Below are 20131 nucleotides of genomic sequence, written 5' to 3'. Positions count from 1 at the left end.
GTATTTTAGGTAATTACAAAGCGACTTCTAGGGGAGGAAATTTTTACGGAACTACGAGGGAATTTTTTTGGTGCGTTCCGTAATTTTTTTCCAAATTTTTTGGAAATAATTGCGTTAACGGAGTGGAAATGTTTGTCAGTCACTTTTGTAATCCGTAAGGGAACTCAAGTTGGGGAAATTTTAATGGATATTTCTCTTTACGGAAAGGTATTGATTAGATGATGTGGGGATTTGGATGAGCATTGAATTGAACGTCTTTGATTTGACTGTTTGGTCGTGAAAAAAATGGGGATGAAGTAAATATTGTTACAGTGGGAGATATATTCATTTTAGGTTCAGTTTAATTTATTGTAAACAGAGAAATTTTCGGGAAAAATTCTAGTGTCTAATTCTTCTCGTAAAATTCCATTTATACGAAATTTTTTAATTTATTTTCAACGTCTCATTTAAAAAACTAAAGGAATGTTCTAATTTAGGACATCCAAATTACCTTATTTTACGAACCATTTCAGACTTTACCTTCTCGAGCGATATTTGCCGGAAAATAGTTTCCAAAGAAACTCGTGCCATTCCCCGAGAACGAATCGATCCCCTGAAGAATTAATTCCCCTTGAAAATAGATCACCCGTAACCGCGTTCGTCGTGTACGTCACCTAGATCCACGATGAATCCTCCAAATGAGATTTGTCTCACGATCGATTCAATCGTGTGCCTCATGAAATACTCATGACACTGACGTACATCAGAATCGATAGAAGTGCCTCCTTCACTCGAATCCTAGTCCTCTTCGGCGATGTTTTTACCTCCAAAACGTACGAATCGAGTAGGAAATAGGGGATTGTCCGAGGATAATCGTTGAGAAAATACAAGTTACAACGTGGGAATACTCACATAAAATCCATCGAGTGATGAGTACAGCTTATCTGGTATTTTTTATCCCTCGAAAGCTATTCCCTCGATATAAATGGGGAGTCAAGGGGGTTCTGCATCGAACACTTCTCGGGGACTTTGCGTAACAGATGTTGGTCTGAGTGCTCTTCAATTTTACGACTTTGTTCCAATCGAAGAACATACTCAACAATATTCTAAATGAGTTTACGTTGAGTACTCGGTCGAATCCAATGACGGGAGTAAGGCAAGTGGTAAAAGTGAAGAGCAATAAAAAGTCGAAAGGAAAGATCTTTCCTCGATCTAATGTGTCACTGAAATTGGGAAGAAATTTGTGGAAAATATCCCGGATATTTCTATCGACGAGTACAAATAAAAAAAAGTCTCAGTCTGAAATAAAATGAGAGAAAATAATTGTAAAATATCTGGAAACTCGTGGTTGTGGTAGAAAAGTGCGGATATCTTTAAAAAAAATGCCCAATACCAGGGCAATTATTACTGATGTTTCGGGAAATACCAGAGCCCAATTTTTAATCTCGAAGGTACATTTTTTAATCTTAATCGCGCTGATAGTACGTGAAATGCTCCTCAGTCTCTGCCGAGATTGAAATATGTTCGATTCGTGCAGAATACACCACGAAATTCCTCGTAATTTTCCTCATGTAGACGTCGACATTGTTCTCCGAGTGTGTATGCGGTCGTTGGCTCGTTTCCATTTTGGAAATCGTCCATTTATTGGCTACAGATTTTCCATTCCGTGCACCTAACAAAATAAAAGTCAACCTCGTAGCCTTGTCCAGCAATTTATGGTCTTACATATTGCGTTCTTATCGAATTTTCCTATCTGATGCAAAATCAATTGAGTCACTGAGAGAATTTTTTTAATTCTCTAGAGAAAACAATTTTTTTACCCTTGCAAACGTGTTTTCGAGTACACAATATTAACAAGTATTCCACTGACAGTAATGATTATTTTTTTAATATATATTCTCCATATTCAATGAAGACCCGGGCAAGAAATTCCCGGGTTGTGATCTGAATCGAATTCTTAATCAACAATTTACAATAATTTTAGCGGATATTTTTATTGATAAGCCGATATCGATCCGATCGGAATTACACTATAAAAATTGTCAGATGGTTTTTCCGTGCAGCGAAAAATTTTCGAAAATTAGTAATTTATCACTAAACGTCAATATTACGCTCTTTGTCCCCATAATCCGGGGAATGTTCGTCATTTCGCCGGCTGAATCGTCGAAATGTTCGGTTAATCCAGTGTGAACAATTTTATTGGTATGATTTGAAAATACCCAGGGCGTCCGATAACCGCATATGCCAATGGGCATCAGGCAGCCATATTGGAGGTAGTTCGAGTGAGAAAATGGGTTGAGATTTCTCTCAGTTACATATTGACGCTTGTGTGTTGCATTCCCCGGTGGCTTTCACAGACCTCTCCGCCATTTCAGCATAAGCACCTTCAGTTAAAGGGGTTGGAGGGGGAGGGTGGTAGGGTTGAATATGTCCACACATTGCGCACGGATTACCCGTGGTACTCGTGGAAATTACACTTTGTCGACGTACGGGAGAATTTTGAAAGGCGGAATTTGCGGAGAGGAGAAAATTTCAATGGAATTTCCTGGGGTTTTGTGGTCTACTGACTGCGAAATTTACGATCACTTGAATTGGGTTCTGGCTATTTTTGCCGGAATTTATTTGATGTTCATCAATTTCGGGTGATTTAAGGAGAAATTTTGAGGGGAAATGGAATCCCGCAGAATAATTTCACACGAGAATGAGAATTCTCGAGTGGAGAATTTTGAACTGATATTCTTTTTCGCAATTTTTTAATAATTATTGCTATCGTCTTCATCAATTTTTAAAATCAACAATTTTTTGGATTCACAATTTATTGTTATGTTACCGTGAAACAACTGATTGAGAAACGACCGAAAATGTAAAAAATGATTAATTATGTGAATTTTGATTAATGTGAGGGGATAGAACTGAATAATATTACCATATGGGAAAAAAGGATGACTTCATCCCTTAGGATTCACGCAAGACCTGCTCGTGAACTCTGTCGTTCTCCCCTCAGTGTATAAATCAAAATATTTACCCCCAAACTCGTGAGTTTCCACCATTTCTCCCAGCTCATCTCTCCCCACCATCCCCTGATTACAACTTCTCAGCTTTCCGCTTGTTTCATCACCCCATCCTCGAATTTCATCGGATTATCATCATAAATAACTCTTCCTCGTAAAAAAAAATGCGGAGCCCTCGCGAAATTATTTCACCCCGCGTCGAGTGGTGGCTCGAGTAAGGAAATAATTAAACCAAAAGTGGGGTGAAAAAAAAAATCGCGAGAGACACTTTTAGAGGACTAATAGGAAAATGGCAATTAAAGCGTAATGGGCCAACGCAGTAATTTGCGTCATCGCAGATGCCAGTCCGAGTCCCATGCGCCTCTCCCACAGGCCAACTCCACGCGGGAATGAAGAGAGTCAAAGGTGGAGTGAAAATACAAATTGAAATGAAAAAAAAAAAAAAAAAAATCCAGAGTAATTGGTCGGACGGTGTAGAGGTGAACTTTGACGTTTCACGTCAACTCGTCTAGGATTTTTTTTTATTTTCCACTCTGCACCAACGAAAATGCATCGTGTCAAACTCCCGTGTACTAAAAAATTCCCCTGGCATGGCTGATAATTAAGGCCCGGGCCTCTCGGCAACGAGCCGGCTCCTCGAGTGGGTCGCAACCATTATATGCCTTTCCTACGCCGGGAGCGTTCGCCACCCCCCACCCACCCCCAACAGCAACAGCGAAAAAAAAAAATCTGCGATGCTGTCTCTCTCTATTTTTCCCCCCAACTCGCTGCCGTTTTTCTCCTTTTGTTTGACATTTTTTTTTCAACTCTCGCTCGCCTTTACTTTTTGCACTCGCACATTTTCGTACGTGGATGGCATTCATGAGAATGTGCACTCACCTCTGGGATATTTTTTTTTCCGTTTTTGGATTGAGAAGGGAGAATCCTGGTTTAATTGTATCGTTCAACGAAAATGTTGTTCTTGGGAATTACGGGTTTTCTGGGGTTCAGGGGGAGTTGCCGGATGTCAGGGGGGTTAGAGGGGGGATGGGGATGGGGGTATTTGGTTTGGCGGGAGAATGTGAAATGTTAGAGAAAGTTTAGGAGCATTTTTCTGGAGAGACGGAGGTGGTTCAGGTTTATGGAAATGTGAATATTCATAACGAAAGACTGGGGAACCTGAATTTTAATTAATTGATGAAAGTTGGACATTGAATTCTTTACATTTAGGGATAGTCGGACTGAAGTTGATGGTTTTCATAACTCTCTTGTAAAATTGTAAATTTAAATCTGAGTCCGGTGTAGAAAAATATGAAAAATAAATGAAAAGAAAAAGAAGTGGAATGAAAAAAAATTACAAAATTTTACATTTGATTGGTTTATTTATCATGCGAGCCCGTTTTTCGTCAAAATAAAATTTCGAATTTACTCTCTCACCTCGTATATTCTCTCTTCGATATGAGCCCAGGCTAATAAAAATTGAAGGATAATATTTTCATCGCTACCAATATTAATATTTAAATTTCAACGGAGTAAGCCTTTGTGAAGAATTTAATTTTGAAAATTGCTGGTGAATTTGAATATAATTCTTTAATTTCTGCTCACAAGAATTTCATAAACCCGGATGAAGCCTGGGTTTCTTTGTCATATTGGGATGACGGATTACGTTGAGTCTCCAGGTTCGTTGGTTAGGGCAACGAGGGCTTTGATCGGATTTCCCAAACGAGGGATTCCACAAATTTTTCCACACTCCTCTTTCTGGAAACAAAGAGATCTTGTTTTTCCGATGTCTTTTTATCCTCATGTTCAACGATTTGTAAACACACTCCTCCATTTTCACCTCGTTTTTCGGTTAAATCAAAAAAGGGCACATTTTTAGTGGGATAACATCGGCCCGAGAAGGGAAAACAAGCGATACAACTCCCTCAGTAATTGACCCAGATTTGGGACGATTTCATAATTGCAAAACATGGGAAGTTGTTTTTGTTTAGTTCCTCCTGGACACGACAGTAACAATGGCTCTTGCCCTTTACCCTTTTCCCGGTTAATATTTTCTGCATGAAATGGTATTTTATATAACTTTACTAGAGATGAAACTGTTGAAAATTTATGTCCGAATGGTTTGGATGTTCTCAATGAACTAAAACGTGCCACATGTTTCGGACAGACATAATGTTTTTATTCAAAGAAAAAATCTGAAATTTTAACATTTTTTCCTCTGAAAAAATGTCAAGTATTTCCCCCTTTAAAATTGTAACGAAATTTAAGTCTGAACTCTGCGAAGGGTTTTTCGAAAATTCTCTCAAGGTCTATTCTGGAAATTTTATTTCTCCTGCACAAGCTCAACCTCACGAAAGATTAAACCCAATTAGAACCCCATTAAAACCCTTTCTATCCAATATAATCAAAATTGGAATTAACCTTATTATGATGATTCCAACGTACAAGTTGTGAAAATTAATTTGACTAGTATTACCAGCGAATTCCGTATTTAACAAGCAATAAAGGGATTTCATTAATCCCCATTACATACCAAATCTCCGTTGATTAAATACGAATTCGGAGCAAACTCATTAATGTAAAATGAATCCGCAGTATTTGTCGTACCCTCCATTGAAACCAATAAACGAATCTTATCGGACTTGCCTTTTTCCCTGATTCATGTTTACCTCCGATTTATTTATCTTGGTACTGTAAATAAAAATTGGTGGAGTCAGTGAGAAAGAAAATCAGAGAGCATTTTTTCCTACGCTTTTTACCCCCAGATTTTAAGCGATGCTGTTTATTTACCTCTTTCAGTGACAATCTTGAGCCCAGATGGCTAGTACATACTACGACTCGACTGTTATTTCTACTTTGCAGGGTTTCGTCTTACGCTTGAGAATGTCCATGAATTTGCATGGCAATCTCGTTGAGCAAACTCCACCTGAGAATAAAGTTATAAAAATCCACCTCTGAATGTATTTGTTGTCCGTGAAAATATTAATATACACTTTAAAAGTTTTACCTCAATAATTATCAGAGAAAAATATTGCTATAATATTATGATATGGCGAAACGTTTATATTTGTTTGAACAATTACTATCATGTTATCCTTGATCATTCCAGATAAACAATTGAACGAAATGTCCACTTATAATTGCTCCGTAATTATTTGCCTGAACTGCACTCCATTTGCAGAAATATATATTCACAGTTTAATGTTTCAAAATATTTGCATTGAATAATTGAACACATAGAATAACAAATCATATCCTGTTGGTTCCAACGTATTAATCACTGAGTGGATCAATCGGAAGTGGAAAGCATTAGCCTATTCGATAAAAAAAATCGTTTCTCTGATATTGACATAACTAAAAAATTCCAATTTTTAAAATTAAGATCAGCAACCACCTGACATGGGATAGAATTCGGATTCGGTTCCTGACCGGGTAAAATGCTAAGATCTAGTCATTTTTCAAGTCTCGATCAATCGTCAATAGTCATCATGACTCGAGGCAATGCAAAATCAGCATAAAAAAATAATTAAATTTCCATATCTTCGTCATTAAGAACCTAGTAAAAATAAAATACGATTGCCGTTACGATTTTAATCAAAAGAAAAGTTACTCCACCAATAAACAAGGGATAAAAATTCCATTGATATCATCACGGTTCATTTACCTCACAAAATCATTTAAAGTGAAAATATAAAGACAAACGGAAAAGAGACAGCAAACAGATACCATCCACACAATACCTCCATACGTCCTCGCAATCTGAAGCTTTTATACTTCAACTCCATAAAGTAAACTCCTCAAAATCATAAAAGTGTGGATATTTTACGCTCCATCGTAAAAATTTTTTTCTCCACATGTCGCCTCAGCTTCGAGTTAAATCGCCTCAAGTACCAATCGTTTGAAATATCTCTCGTTCGTCACTGATACGGTAATAAAGCTGAGATTAATGGGTGAAACCGTCAAATTTGTCGCGAACCAATGATAAAGTTTGCGGTAGTCGTTTCTGCAGCCGTCAGTGGACTACCGCCGACGACGAGAAGAATTTTTGTTCTAGTCGTACTTCGAGGTCTGCCTCAGACGGTTGGCGACGAGTGAAATGAAAAAAAAAGGGGGCGAAAGAAAACTGGGCCGGAAGGGACGGGGGTGGGGGTGAGTGGAAGGGGGATGATGCCTGAGGGTGATTGTCGAGAGGACGTTTTTTTCGCTCGTCCGACTTTCATACTTGCCCTGATCCCATTTTCATCCCCTCCCGGTCCTCATCGCCGTTTCCGTCCGGCTTACAAGCATTTAGGGGATATTTTAGGATTTCATTTCAACGGCTACATTTGTCGGGGAATTATCGCTGGAGACGATACGGTGTTTTTGGGGGGACGATATACAGAGAGAGGGGAAATAGTACTTTTCGATGATGATGTTGCTGGGAGGGATTTCCGAATTCGGAGGATAGAATTGACGTGCGGAAATGGATAGACTCGAGGGAGAATGTAGGAGGGTGACATTATTTTACTGTCACAGTGGCAAAAACTATTTTTTTAATTAATAAAAAATCCAGGAAAATATTCACCAGAATTTCCCTCGGACATTCGCATATTTCGGAAATAATAGATCTACGCGGAGAGAAAAATTCTTTAAAAATTACGTACTTCTTCTGTAATCTACCAGTAATCAGTAAAAATAACGGAGCAGTTACGCACTTTGTCACTAAACGTTCCAATACTTTTTCTAAAAAACTGCGTCACTGTTCCGTAATTTTTACCGAACATTATTTTGTCGGCTCATTACGGAACAGACACGTAATTTTCAGAGTTTTTCCCTCCCCAGGAAATTTCCAATTTCTACAGATGTTTTTTTTTCAAATTACGGATATCCATCAAATCCATAAAATCTCCCCCAACCACCACTCAATAAAAAGCTTCCGCCAATAATACTCAAAATATCTTCCAAAGACGTGTTATTCTCCCTCGCCCTGAGAGCGATTTTCCTTCCACTTCCAAAACTCCAATACCCCGAAGACCTCTCGCCCCGTGCAAAAAAAAAAAAAATAACGTGAACGAGGTAGTATCTATCGAGTCTAATAAAACCCAAATATCTCGAGCGAAAAATTCACCAGTGACAGAGTAACGCCTCTGCGATTTTCTTTTTTATCGTCAGCATCCTGAATTCCCTCATATCTCGCCCGGAATTTCTGGATTCACCGGGGGATCGGTGCAGTCTGGCTTCCACAACGGCCTGAGTAGCCCATTTCCCCATTCATTGCACCCCCTTCCCCTTCCCCTACCGCCCATCATGACTCGGCCAGGGTTAACATATAGTATTACAAGGGTGCTGGTATATCTATATGAAACGTGAAACTAGACTGGTCGCACCGACAGCAAACTTCCTACCCGTGTGAACGGCTTCGATCCTCAAATTACGCTCGTAAAGTCTCCATTAATTCACGATGCGTTTGCCAGGCACACCCCCTTCCACCCCCACGCCATTCTGCCCCGAGTAATTGCCCTGATTCTGACTATTTTCTGCGAGAAAAAAAAACTCTTGTACCAACTTCTGAGAGGGGGAAAAAGCCAAGGGAAAATTATTCCAAACGATGGTAGAGCCCTCGTCTTATCTTCCCTAATTGGCAATCACGAGCATCATAAGTCACCGCCGTGAAGGGAAACGATAGAGCGAGACGTGAATTTGAAGTGAATTTGCCTTTTTTTTATTGTTTAATGGCCTCTTTGTTTTTCTGGTTGGGAAAGTTCTTTTTTCGACGGTTGGAAGAGGTTTGAACTTTTCGGATTTTTTCTACGTCACTTTAATCATTTTGAATAGTGTCTTCCGAGAGGGAGAATACACTCGGGTTGGGAGGAATTATGAGATTGGTAAATTCATTGATGATGCAATAAAAATTTTATTACAGAAATTTACAGAGGAACTTTTATTGAGCGATTGGGAATTTTTGCATGAATTTTTTTTAGAAACTTGACAGCATTCCTCAGAAATTTAAGAGCTAACAGCACTTGAATTTTTTATAACAGGCACATTACGGTTTTTTCCGATACTGGTACTGAAATCATCCTCGAAAATTCCTCTCCATAGAACCTTTTCTCCTCCGCTACGATAGACCGATTTTACCACTCGAAAATCTAATCACCGACGGCCCCAAGAATTTCGTATTCAATAGAAAATTTCCCGAACGAAACAAGTGATAAAATATGCCATTTTGTCTCTGCAAAGTGTCTCGCCGACACTCAAAGGCCCCGGAAATTGTTTCTGATGGGCGAGCGACTAGTGAGACTGCAAGTGACAAATTGACATGTTAATAACTGAATTCTCTTTCAATCAAAATTTCAACTTCAAAGTTTAATCTCATGCGTAATTCATTCCTTTGATGTGAATTTTTTTTTTTCATCGAACGGACTATGAGACCATAAAAAAGTAAAGCATGAAAAAAAAAATTGAAAAAATAAAAATGTCATGCAAAAAAAAAATTGCCACGGATGAATAAAAAATCGAGAGAAGTGATTTTTTCACCATAAAAAATATATCCATAAAAAAAATCCGCAATTCCGCTGCGCCCTGTTTCAATGGAATGATACGCCTCACACGTGACGTTTCACGTTCAGTTAGATATCAGCGATTGTCCCAATTTCCTCAGTCTCTGTTATTGCTATAACAACGATGGGCAAAATACACAGTGAAACCGGAGTGATAACATTTTTTTGGCATGCGTGAACACGCGCGATATCATTGTTACCTGCACACGTTTTTTTTTTGCATGATTTATCTCAACCGTGGATTGCCACCCAGAGACGAAACGAGAGTGGGGATGTGCAAGGGAGCACACGTGTGCACGGCTGGAGACTCTCGACACGAGGGGCTCGAGAAAATTGAAATTTTCCATGATACCCAAACGACCGGTGATATTATCTACAAGCACTGGTGATAATGTGAGAACTAGCTTGACTGAAACAAAAAGGATGAGGAAGAGGTAAAGTGGAGAGGACTTTTTTTTGAGGAGATGGTGAGAGGGTGAAAAAGGTAGCGGAGAATTGTGCTGCGTCAGGGGAGGTCTGGCTTGAGGGAGTAAAACTAGACGCTCCGGTCGGATTCGCTGGGAAAAAAGTCTAGGGATTTTTGAGAGAGAGAATAATTATTTTGATCGTAAGTTGACCAGAGAAATAATTCCGTGACTAGAAAAGACTGGGGTTAATAGAATAAAGCTTTAAAAATTCTGTCACAGAATAAAAATTAATTCTATAAAAGCAAATCGGTTGGAATGTGAATGTGTAAGACAATAAGGAAAAAAATCATGAAGGACAGAGTGTCGATTGTCAAGTGTAGGTGTGTTATTACACCTACACTTGACCACTAGTAAATATTGTTGGACGTAACATAAGAAAGAATTTCTGAAAATTTCTCTAGTTTTTCAAAGAATAATTTCTTTTATATTTTGCAAAACGTGTCATAAATGTCGAGCATTGTTTAAATCGCTCAATTAACAGGTAAATTTACCTCGAAATATCCTAGAACTGGCAAATGATTTGAGAGATAGTCCCCATGAATTTCTTTGAGAACCTATCAAACTCCCTCCGTATCAATGACATAAGTGGTAAAAGGTTACATCCGTATTTCAGCGAGGTATCTCAGTTCGCTTCACTTAGATGAATACCCCCATTCACGAGACGTCGAGATCTGTTATCACTCAAAGTAGTATATAAACCCACCTTTTGCTTTTAACATCATCACAGCAGTCAGGAAGTTTCGTGTGCAAGCACAGAAGCGTGAAAGAACATTCCCGAGGAGTGTTCATTTCGGGTATAATGTAGACATCTCATCCCTGGGAAAAAAACGTGTTCCGCGAAAAAATTACGTATTCCTTTGACGAGATCTTTTGTCACATTGAATCATTTACTTGTGGGCAAAGAAGAAAGTTTTAAAAAATGAGATAATTTTCGCAGTAGTAATTGCTCGAGATATTAAATTTCTTTCTGTCACGTTGATTAACATTCCTCGAGTACTTCTCTTCCGCTCCATCAAATTTTCTCACGTAGAATATATAATTTTTTCCTAATTGTTCTTCTCAGTTTTGACTTATCTTCGCTGAATAAATTAAAGTAAACGATCCCAGGATCGCTCTCCTCAGATGAACTACTGCCACATCTCACGAATTAAATAAAAAATCAGAGGATGACCTTTTAAAAAAATTTCAACTATTTCCTTTATCATTTATTTTTATTTGTTCCAAATTATACCCTACCCCACCGCTAGAATTTCCCCCGAGCCAATCGTATCCCACCCTCACCAGCCTCTTCCCTCTCCAATAATTAAGAACAAGCACAGCACCTCACACCGACCCAAAAATATAATTTTCCCAATTTTTCCGATGGAAATTTCGTGCTTTCGCTTCTCCAAAACAAATATAATTTTCAAAATTCTATTTTTCTCTCAGTGCCTTCGTCTTCCACAGTAATCCAACTGCTATTTCATGACCTGTCAACCCCAAAAATCAAGGCCCTAACCCCTTAAGCACCTTCAATCTAATTCCAACTACAATCGCCCAAAAAAATAAAAAAAAAAAAAAAAGCTGACGAAACAGTCGCCTGAAACAGTCCGTGCAACGTCAGTTGGCCAAACTTGCTCCACCCCCTCCCCCTCCCTCCCAAGGGTTGTAAAATGGCCACGTATATCGCGAGATATAAACGAACAGGACCATGTATGACAACTACAAGTACGAGTAGACGTGACTCCTGTTGTACACCAGAGGTAGCAATCTGGTAGAGGCATTAAAACACCCCCTCCTCCCCCCCTCGCCCCTCGGTGACTTGTTGAAACACCATGACACACGTGTTACACAGCGAAAATTTAAGTTCAACTTTAACGACACCATCTGTATTTTCAACCGTTTAATCTCCAGTTGATAGTCAACATATTTGAATTTTCATGTTGAAAATACTTGGATACAATTGAACGTTGACACATGTACGTGACACGATTCTCCAACCGTCTGTAAAGTCATAATTCTCGTATTCAATGATGAGTTAATTGGATTTAACCGACAAAAGGACAAAATTCATGGAAACTCGATGTATTTGTGTGCGAGTGTTGTGCGACTGGGACAAGTGGCCAATTAGTAAGGTGAAACGAGAAGGGTTAGTGCTCTCGTGTGACATTTTTAGGGCTAATTGATGTCGTCTACTTAAATACCACTCCATGTACTTGTGCATACAGTGAGAATTATGGGTACAACGAGAAAGGATACACGCTTTGTTGCTTATAATCACGACAGTTTGCATTATGTGGGGACAGTTTTTCAAGTCCACAGGGGGTGTATCCAGTCATCTAACTGTCAACCGAATTTTCAGAGGGAATTTTACCCGAAGGGATTGTTTGTTATGGAAATTGGGGGTTAAAGTGAACCTGATGATGGTGGAACGGTCAGATGTATCGCGGCAGTTGTGGATTTTTTATGGTGAGGTAAATTTTTTTTTTACGTTTTTTAATCAGTGTATTAAATATTTCTTCAATTTGCAGTAGATTAAAAATTTACATTGGAACCGTCATTCGACTCCTCTTCCAACATTTCCGAGTGAAATCCCCCGATTCAGTCTGAGATTGAAAGAAAAAAAATGAGTGAAAAAAATTCAATCTCATCCATTTCTTTTATGGAAGGACCTCTTAAATATTCTCTCAGTCCCCGATGCCTCAAACTAGCATCTCATTATCCCACGAAAAAAAAATCAATTTCAATTCAAATGCAAATGACGATTAGAGAAGCCGGAGAAGAGGCGGTGAAATAAAACCTCAAAAACGCAGATGAATGGAAATTCCAAAAAGACGAGGAAAATTCGGATGAAAAGTGTCCGTGTAGTCGGGTGGATTCAATGCAAATCTAATTATCTCACAGTCAAACATATTTTTTCGTAATTACGTGAGAACGGTGATAAAATATTTCAACGATCTCGTGGCGTTCATGAGAACATATCTTTGGGGTCATGACGTGATGTGCACATCTGGCCTTTCTGGCCCGCTCGTAAAATATCTCTGTAATTCTCAATAGATTAAGAATGGAAATTGGAAAATTTGCAGTGAATCTATCACTCACTTTATTTATCAACATTTCCCAGTGAAATTTCGTGATTCATGACAAAATCAGGAAAAAATTAATTTCATCCTCATCTTTCGTGGATAATGAACCTCTTCAATATTTCAAATTTGATTTACTCAGGAAAGTTTCCATTCGAATGCTAATGACCCTTACAGAAACCCACAGACATAGCAGTGAGCTAAAATTCCAAAAACCCAGACGACTCTGAATATTAGAGAAAGAAAAAAATTATTTGTGAATAGCATTCGTGTACTGGAAGAGAAATATTCAGTAAAAATTACGGAACCATTCACGTAATTTGCAAGATGAAAATTTGGGACAACATTTATGGAAATGGAAGAGAAGAAATGCCAAAGGTTGAGAGCATTCTCAGGTTCATTACCGAACGAAGTACGAAATTGTCACGCAATTTATCTCGAGGAAGAAAAATTTCACATAAAATTCTCCATTTATGGTTTGGGGAAGAAAAAATTATTGAACATTCAGCAATTTTTATGAAGATCGGGAGATATTTCGTCGTTCTGTTCCGTAGAATTTCTCAATTGCTGGGGAAAAATTACGGAACGATTTATTGTCCCTGGAGCGGTGTCATGAGACGAGAGGTTAAATTTTACGGAACAAAACGTGGAATTTACGGGGCGATTCGTATAATTTTACTTTCAACTCGATTTTTTTATTGAATCTCAATTCACACGCAGATTGCGTTTGGAAATGTAATTTTCACTTTTTTCTGGTGCGCTTTATTCGATTTTTCTCTCCGTTCGGTTGTGTAGGTTCAGTGAAAATCTAATTATCCTCCAATCAAACATATTTTTCCGTAATTACGCAGGGACGAGGAACAAATACTTCGACAATAAACGGTAAATCTCCGGTTATTTACGGGAAATTGTTTCTGGATTCATAACTCGAAAAACAAATACCTCACGTTTTAATATTTATTAAATATTCCTCTCATTGGGGCACAACAATTTTGATGCAAATAAATTAATAACTGGAATCCATGGAATTCCTCCCCACCCCATCTTCGAGAAATTCCCCCTTAAATTTTTTAATGTACCCTAAAATCCCAAAAAAAATCATTCCCTCCCCTTAACGATTCTCTCACCCCTAATACCTCGAACTAAAATCCCATTACCCCCCGAAAAATCCCTTTCAAATGCAAATGTAAATGATAATCAGAGAAACCCCAGAAAAGGGCGCAAAAAAAAAACCTCAAAGACCCATCAAATGAACGAAAATTCCAAAAGGAATAAAAAAATTCCCTGAAAAAGTTCCCGCATACCAAGAAAAATATTCACTAATTTTACGAATCTTGACTTTCTTTACCGATTACAAAAGTGACTGAGAGAATTTCCGGGGCGGTAACGCAATTTTCCACCGAAAATTGAGATAAAAAGTACTGAACGCACCCAAAAAAACCCATAACAGTTCCGCAAAATTTTCCTCAGCTCAATGTGGCTTCAGAATTTCGAAAAGAAAACGTAATTTTTATTGACTATTTCTCTCTCTCTCTCCCTCGGCACTGATGTAGATTCCCTAAAAATCTAATTATCCCCGATGCAAACATATTTCTCCATAATTACCTAGACAATGCTGATAAAATACTTCAACGATAAACCGTGAATCTCCGTGTTATTCACGGGGTAAAAGTTCTCCAAGTGAGTGTCCAGGTGATAAATAAGTGGGGATACGAGGCATTCATTATTCTCAAGAAGGCACCGCAATGGCAAAGAAATGCGAGAGAATAGCATCAGCTCCAAGTGGTTATAAATGAAATATTAAGTCGACCATTTTTATCTGTACACTGGTTGCCACTTAACTTTCATAAAATTCAACTCGGTATATAAGGAATAGCATAATATGCAGACGGTGAATAAATGCCAACGAGTACTTCTCGGGGGAGTGCAACTGTCGAGTGCCATATTCTCCCTCTCCACCCCCCCCCCTTCTGTACCTTAACCACAAATTTTTTTTTCTAAATTCGTAACCCCATTTCTCGTGTACTTGTAATTTTTTTTCTCCTCATTTTTCCGCGCACCATTATTGCGAGAATACGGAGTTTCTTGTTCCATCCCGTCATTCGCATGGCCTTTGTCATTCTCCCTCATCCACGGGCTTTGGCCTGCCACTCGCACCAGTGATGCCTCGGAGGCCAACCAGACCCAGTGCAAACCCGGATATTGGAATCGGACGGTGTGAAAAATATATTCAAAGCCGTCGGCTAACAAGCATCGTCGAATGAGCACTGTATTCATCTCATGTACCTCTTTTGGCCCCCTTTTCTCTCTATTACGGCTCTATTCCCCAAGTGGCTTATTAAAAATATTCCCTGGAAAATACGGAGAAAGGGAATGGAGTTTGCTCTGCACAATTTTGCAAATGGAGAATTCCCAAAACACCAGAGAGAGAGAGAGAGAATATCTATGTTTTTTTTAATCTGTTGGGAATTTTTTTAACGATCGTTTCATCGAAATATCAGGGACTTTTGGAGTTGTAGATCTAAATTGCTAAATTATCAGAGCAATAACTTTATTGAGAGGGACTCATTCGGAATACTCTTTCCGTGGACTATTCCAAATGGAATATCTGCGGATATGTAAACCTACTTAATTATTCTAACCGATGGGAAATAAATGACATATTTCTCATCATAAAAAATTTCTCGATAATTTGTATGATCCCACATTCAAAATAAATTTAAATAATTTCTTCAACTCTCGTTCTCTTATCACCAAAAAATTATAAAATTCATGTGTTCGTCTACCAGAACTCAACTCTCAAAATTCCAACTTTTCTCCCTCATAAAATCCACCTCCCCAAACGTACCATTCACCTCCCACCCCCCTCCATTCCAACAATTCCCCGAAACTCCGAGAAATCCCCCGTCCCTCCACATTCACCAAATTACCGAGCGCAAAAAAACTCATTACAAATGGATTTGGAATAAAAACAATGAGCGCCTCCTCCATAGTACTCCCGTCGTCACGAAACACGGTAGAAAGTCGAACAAACTGCAACAACATGGACTCCCCAACAATACCCTTATAGACTCCGACAATGCCCCTGAAAAGAATAAAGAGACAGAGACAGAGAGAGAACGAGAGAGACCTGCACTTCACCCGAAGGTTAGGTTTTCACAGTAGTCGTGATATTACACAGGTCAGACTGCCGACTGTTTCCATTTCCCCCCCACACAAGCATCACCATACACTCATATACACCCAGAATGTACATTCTCCCTGCTGCCAACCTGCGCGACAGACCTGAATGCCTGAATTCCCTCAGACAGTGAATTTCACTCGTCTGTGAGCGCAAGGTAAAAGGAAATCGGGAATCCGGTTTAGGATTCAATCGAGCGGAAAGTGTAGCTGGAAGGACAACCTCTTCTCCCCTTTCCAACCCCTCCCCACCCCCTTCCTAGGCCACCTATTTTACCCCACCCTCAGGAGGATCGCGGGCATCCTCTTCTTCTCCTCCTCAATGCGAATCTCATCCAACGCCGGACGCGTTTTGTGCCCTGCCTGAGGGCCTCGGATAGTTGAACCGAGGGAAAGGGGCCATGCCAGGAGTTTCCTATTGGCTTCGTTAAAACCTCGAACGACAGAGACTGCTAACATTTTGTCCCTCACACCCTCTCATCTCTTTTTACTCGCACAACAACGTCCTCTGCTCACTCTCCCTCTACCCATCCCCCATCCCCTGCGTGATTCACTTCGTACAGTTTCAATTTGCATTCTTCGTCCAGCCTCACCGCTCCATTCCCATCCCTCTGCGTGTTTCACTTTGAATTTTATAAATAAAATACAATTTATCGATAACCAGAGGTGGTGAATATTTTTTTTTTCGGGTGGAGAATTTTTTTTTATCGCTGGGGGGGTTATTTACTGGGTGTTTTGGCTGATGGGTGAAGCCTGATAAAGTTTTTGAGGGCTGGGGGAAGGTGGTTCATTTTATGGCGATTTGGGGTAGGTGAGTGGAGGTGGGGATTCGCGTAGGGGGAGAGAAGTTTTTGGTAAAAGTTGAGGGATTAGTGGGTTATTTTGGAAATATCAATGTGAGTGAGAGAAGAAAAATCTAGAGTGAGATAAATTTAATTTATTTTTATAAAACATCAGCTGCTAGAATTATCTCATAGAAGTGATCTTGATAGTAAAGTTGATTTGGTAATTATGTCGGAGAAAATACCAATGGTGGAGGAAGAGAAAGAGTCAGATATTAAACGTAAAATTTATCGATAACCAGAGATGGTTCACACTCGTTTCCGAATGCGAGGGTAGGTGTTCTACTTTTTGAAATTTGAGCTGTTTCGGGTATCGATTTCTGGAATATTGGATTTTCAGGGAGGAAGTGCTCAGCGGTTTTTCGAATGATGAAATAGTGGAATTTGATCAGCAGAGGCTTCACGGACGAAGTGACGGTGCGCTCGTATTTCAAATGAATATTGGTAACTAATAGTATTCGATGAGATTCGGACAGGAATTTCAAAGAGCACTGGAATGACGTGATCCTTTAACTATTCACAAACATTTATTTGATGTTCAACTTCCATCGCTCGTTGACAGTTAATTTATCTTATTTGTAATTATTAAATCATTTTGTCAGTGAGACCAGTGACGTGTGATACGTTTTTTGAGGGCGTCCAGGGGGGTGGGTGTTCTATTTTCGGTAATTTGATGTGTTTCGGGTATTGATGTGGGGAGTATTGAATTCCATCGAGAAGGGGATGGGGGAATCATAGATTGGTGCTCCAGTTAACGCTCAGTCGGGTTTTAATTGTTGAAGTGAGGGAATTCGATGTTGACGGATATAAAGTGATGATGGGAAGCTTCAGGAAGGGATTTATGAGACGTGAAACGATGAAAAAGGGCTGCTAGTGTGTCATAGGTGTATCTCTAACTATGTGGAGAGAAAAATTCAATAAATGTGATTAGAAAAAAAGGAAAAATTACCTTTCAACGTCTAATCCACGAAAGAAGGAAGATACAATTATAGAGTTAAATGGATCCATATCACGCTAACATTGACAGAAAATAACTATTCCTATTGGGCTGGCAGAACAATTTTTTTACATCAAAGGACGTGAAAAAAGTGAAAAAGTCGAAATGCAATTTTGAATGCCAATTTCGAATGTTCCATTGATTGAGTTGAGTGGAATTTTCCGGTCTCTATCAATTCGATTGGAAAAGAATAATGAATTGGAGCTTTTAACGCCCATTGTAATTTTCATTGTAAAATTGGGACTGTTCAATAATCGTCGGTTCACATTGACGAGAGATTCAATGGAGAGAAAAGTAATATGTGAACGAAATCAAAGGACACCCCCAATATATATTACTGAGGAATTTCAATCCTTTTGAACAGCATTGGTCTATTTTTTTTGACAATCGGTTGTTGTTTACCTATGGATTCCAGTGACATTCCTATGAATGTGTCAATCGGGGAAAATAATAAATTGCGGATTGAAATTTCATCTGTTGAATTCCAGTAATTCTATACTCCACAATTCTTGTTTACGAAGGGCGATGCAGTAACAAGAAAAATATACCAGGAATGTATTCTCTTGAGATCAATATGCAATTTTACGACGGTTTCTTTACGATAAAAATTCCAGGGAAATTCAGAGCTTTACATTATTAATGGGGCCATTTACTGCGGAAAAAACTAGGGATTGAAATTGAACCATTAGAAGTAAATTGTACTTTTATTTGTCGTTTCAATTCGAGTAATGTTTATCGCATTAGGACATTTTCAATCTTCATATGGAGTACAAATAAAAACCTTGAAAAAAAGCAACGACTGGAGTATCTAGAGGATTTTGTCTAGAAAAATAACATCGTTTCATTTTATTTTTCAAATATTCATGAATTTTTCGCAACCGTCGTATTTCAATACCTTACATTAAAACGTCCTGAAGACAATATCCTTTAGAGCGTGATAAATTCAAAAAAAATCCCATGAATGCCAATTTTATGCACACCCCCACCACAACTGAGCTGAACACTTCGTTCTCACTGTAACCTACCACCCACTCTCACTTCTTCACCCCTCAATGACCACCTAAAACCACCCCATCTAACGAAAGAACCCCCTAACTCTTCCCGGCCATCAAATCGGATGAACACAGTAATTGAAATACCGGAAAATCCAACATTCGCTAAATCCCGAGGATTACCCACCAACCACATAAAGCCTTAACTCCTAAATTTTATAAATTTCAATTGTAGGAACTTACCGACAAAGTATTCATCATCAGATCCCTAAATTCCACGTGAATAATCTCATAATCCACCATCAAAGAAAAATCCTTCTCAAAGCGTGTTTTTCACCGACAAAAAAGTTGAGAAAAAAAAAACCTGCAAACTCAATCAGAAAAATATTCTACCCTCCACTGGTATCACGTTGTCTCACTTCAACTCGAGTCATGAGACGAACGAAGGGTGAATGGGAGTGAAACCACGGAGATAGCGCCAAGGTGAATTCCAGCGGCAATCACTACACCTCATCCCCCTCACCCCCACCCCTACCTCACCAATGGATCCTCAACGAGAACACACTCAACGTGTCTTTGGATGACGTTACTTAACGCCACCCCCCAAGAAGTGACGGTAACCGCAAATAGCTCATCAGTTCAGTGAACACGTCTGACTCCACTAATTCCCATTCACGAAGGTCATGCTCATCACGGTATTTTCGCAGGTCCAATTGTCCAAACTTCCACGAAAAAAAAAAATCACACAGTCCAACCAAAAACCACTAATTACTCAATCATAACAAAAATAAAATCAATAACCGTTGAATTAATCAACAAACAAACCACAGAGCGAGGAAAACAGGGTGAGAGTTAACCACGTGACAGCCGGCACTCAAAATTCCGGTTCGTACATAAAAGCAAATGTCACAGACAGGCGTACAAAATGATTCAAAGAGTACAAAACTAGCACGTGACACGCATTGGTCGCTTCGTACCGGGATACTGAAGCACTTGCTTCTTGTTTTTGCAAGTGGGTACCCGCCCGTACAGGCTCAGAGAGCTTTCATCCCCACTACACTCCTGCAGCGCTTGTCCCCCCTC

At 39.1% G+C, this 20131-nt stretch overlaps 1 protein-coding gene across 1 annotated transcript in view; it reads right to left on the bottom strand.

Moving 5' to 3' along the window:
- Positions 1 to 20131, bottom strand: part of LOC135166692 (neuroligin-4, X-linked-like) — a 76006-nt gene extending 55875 nt beyond the window's left edge. Inside the window, exon 1 of the mRNA XM_064129215.1 lies at positions 19292 to 20131. The gene's annotated coding sequence lies outside the window, so the exon portion shown is untranslated. The remainder of the gene's footprint in view (positions 1 to 19291) is intronic.

The sequence above is a fragment of the Diachasmimorpha longicaudata genome, chromosome 10 (assembly GCF_034640455.1).
Source record: "Diachasmimorpha longicaudata isolate KC_UGA_2023 chromosome 10, iyDiaLong2, whole genome shotgun sequence".
NCBI lineage: Eukaryota > Metazoa > Arthropoda > Insecta > Hymenoptera > Braconidae > Diachasmimorpha > Diachasmimorpha longicaudata.
The sequence above is the reverse complement of the archived record's forward strand: the minus strand, read 5'-3'. Positions and strand labels throughout refer to the sequence as shown.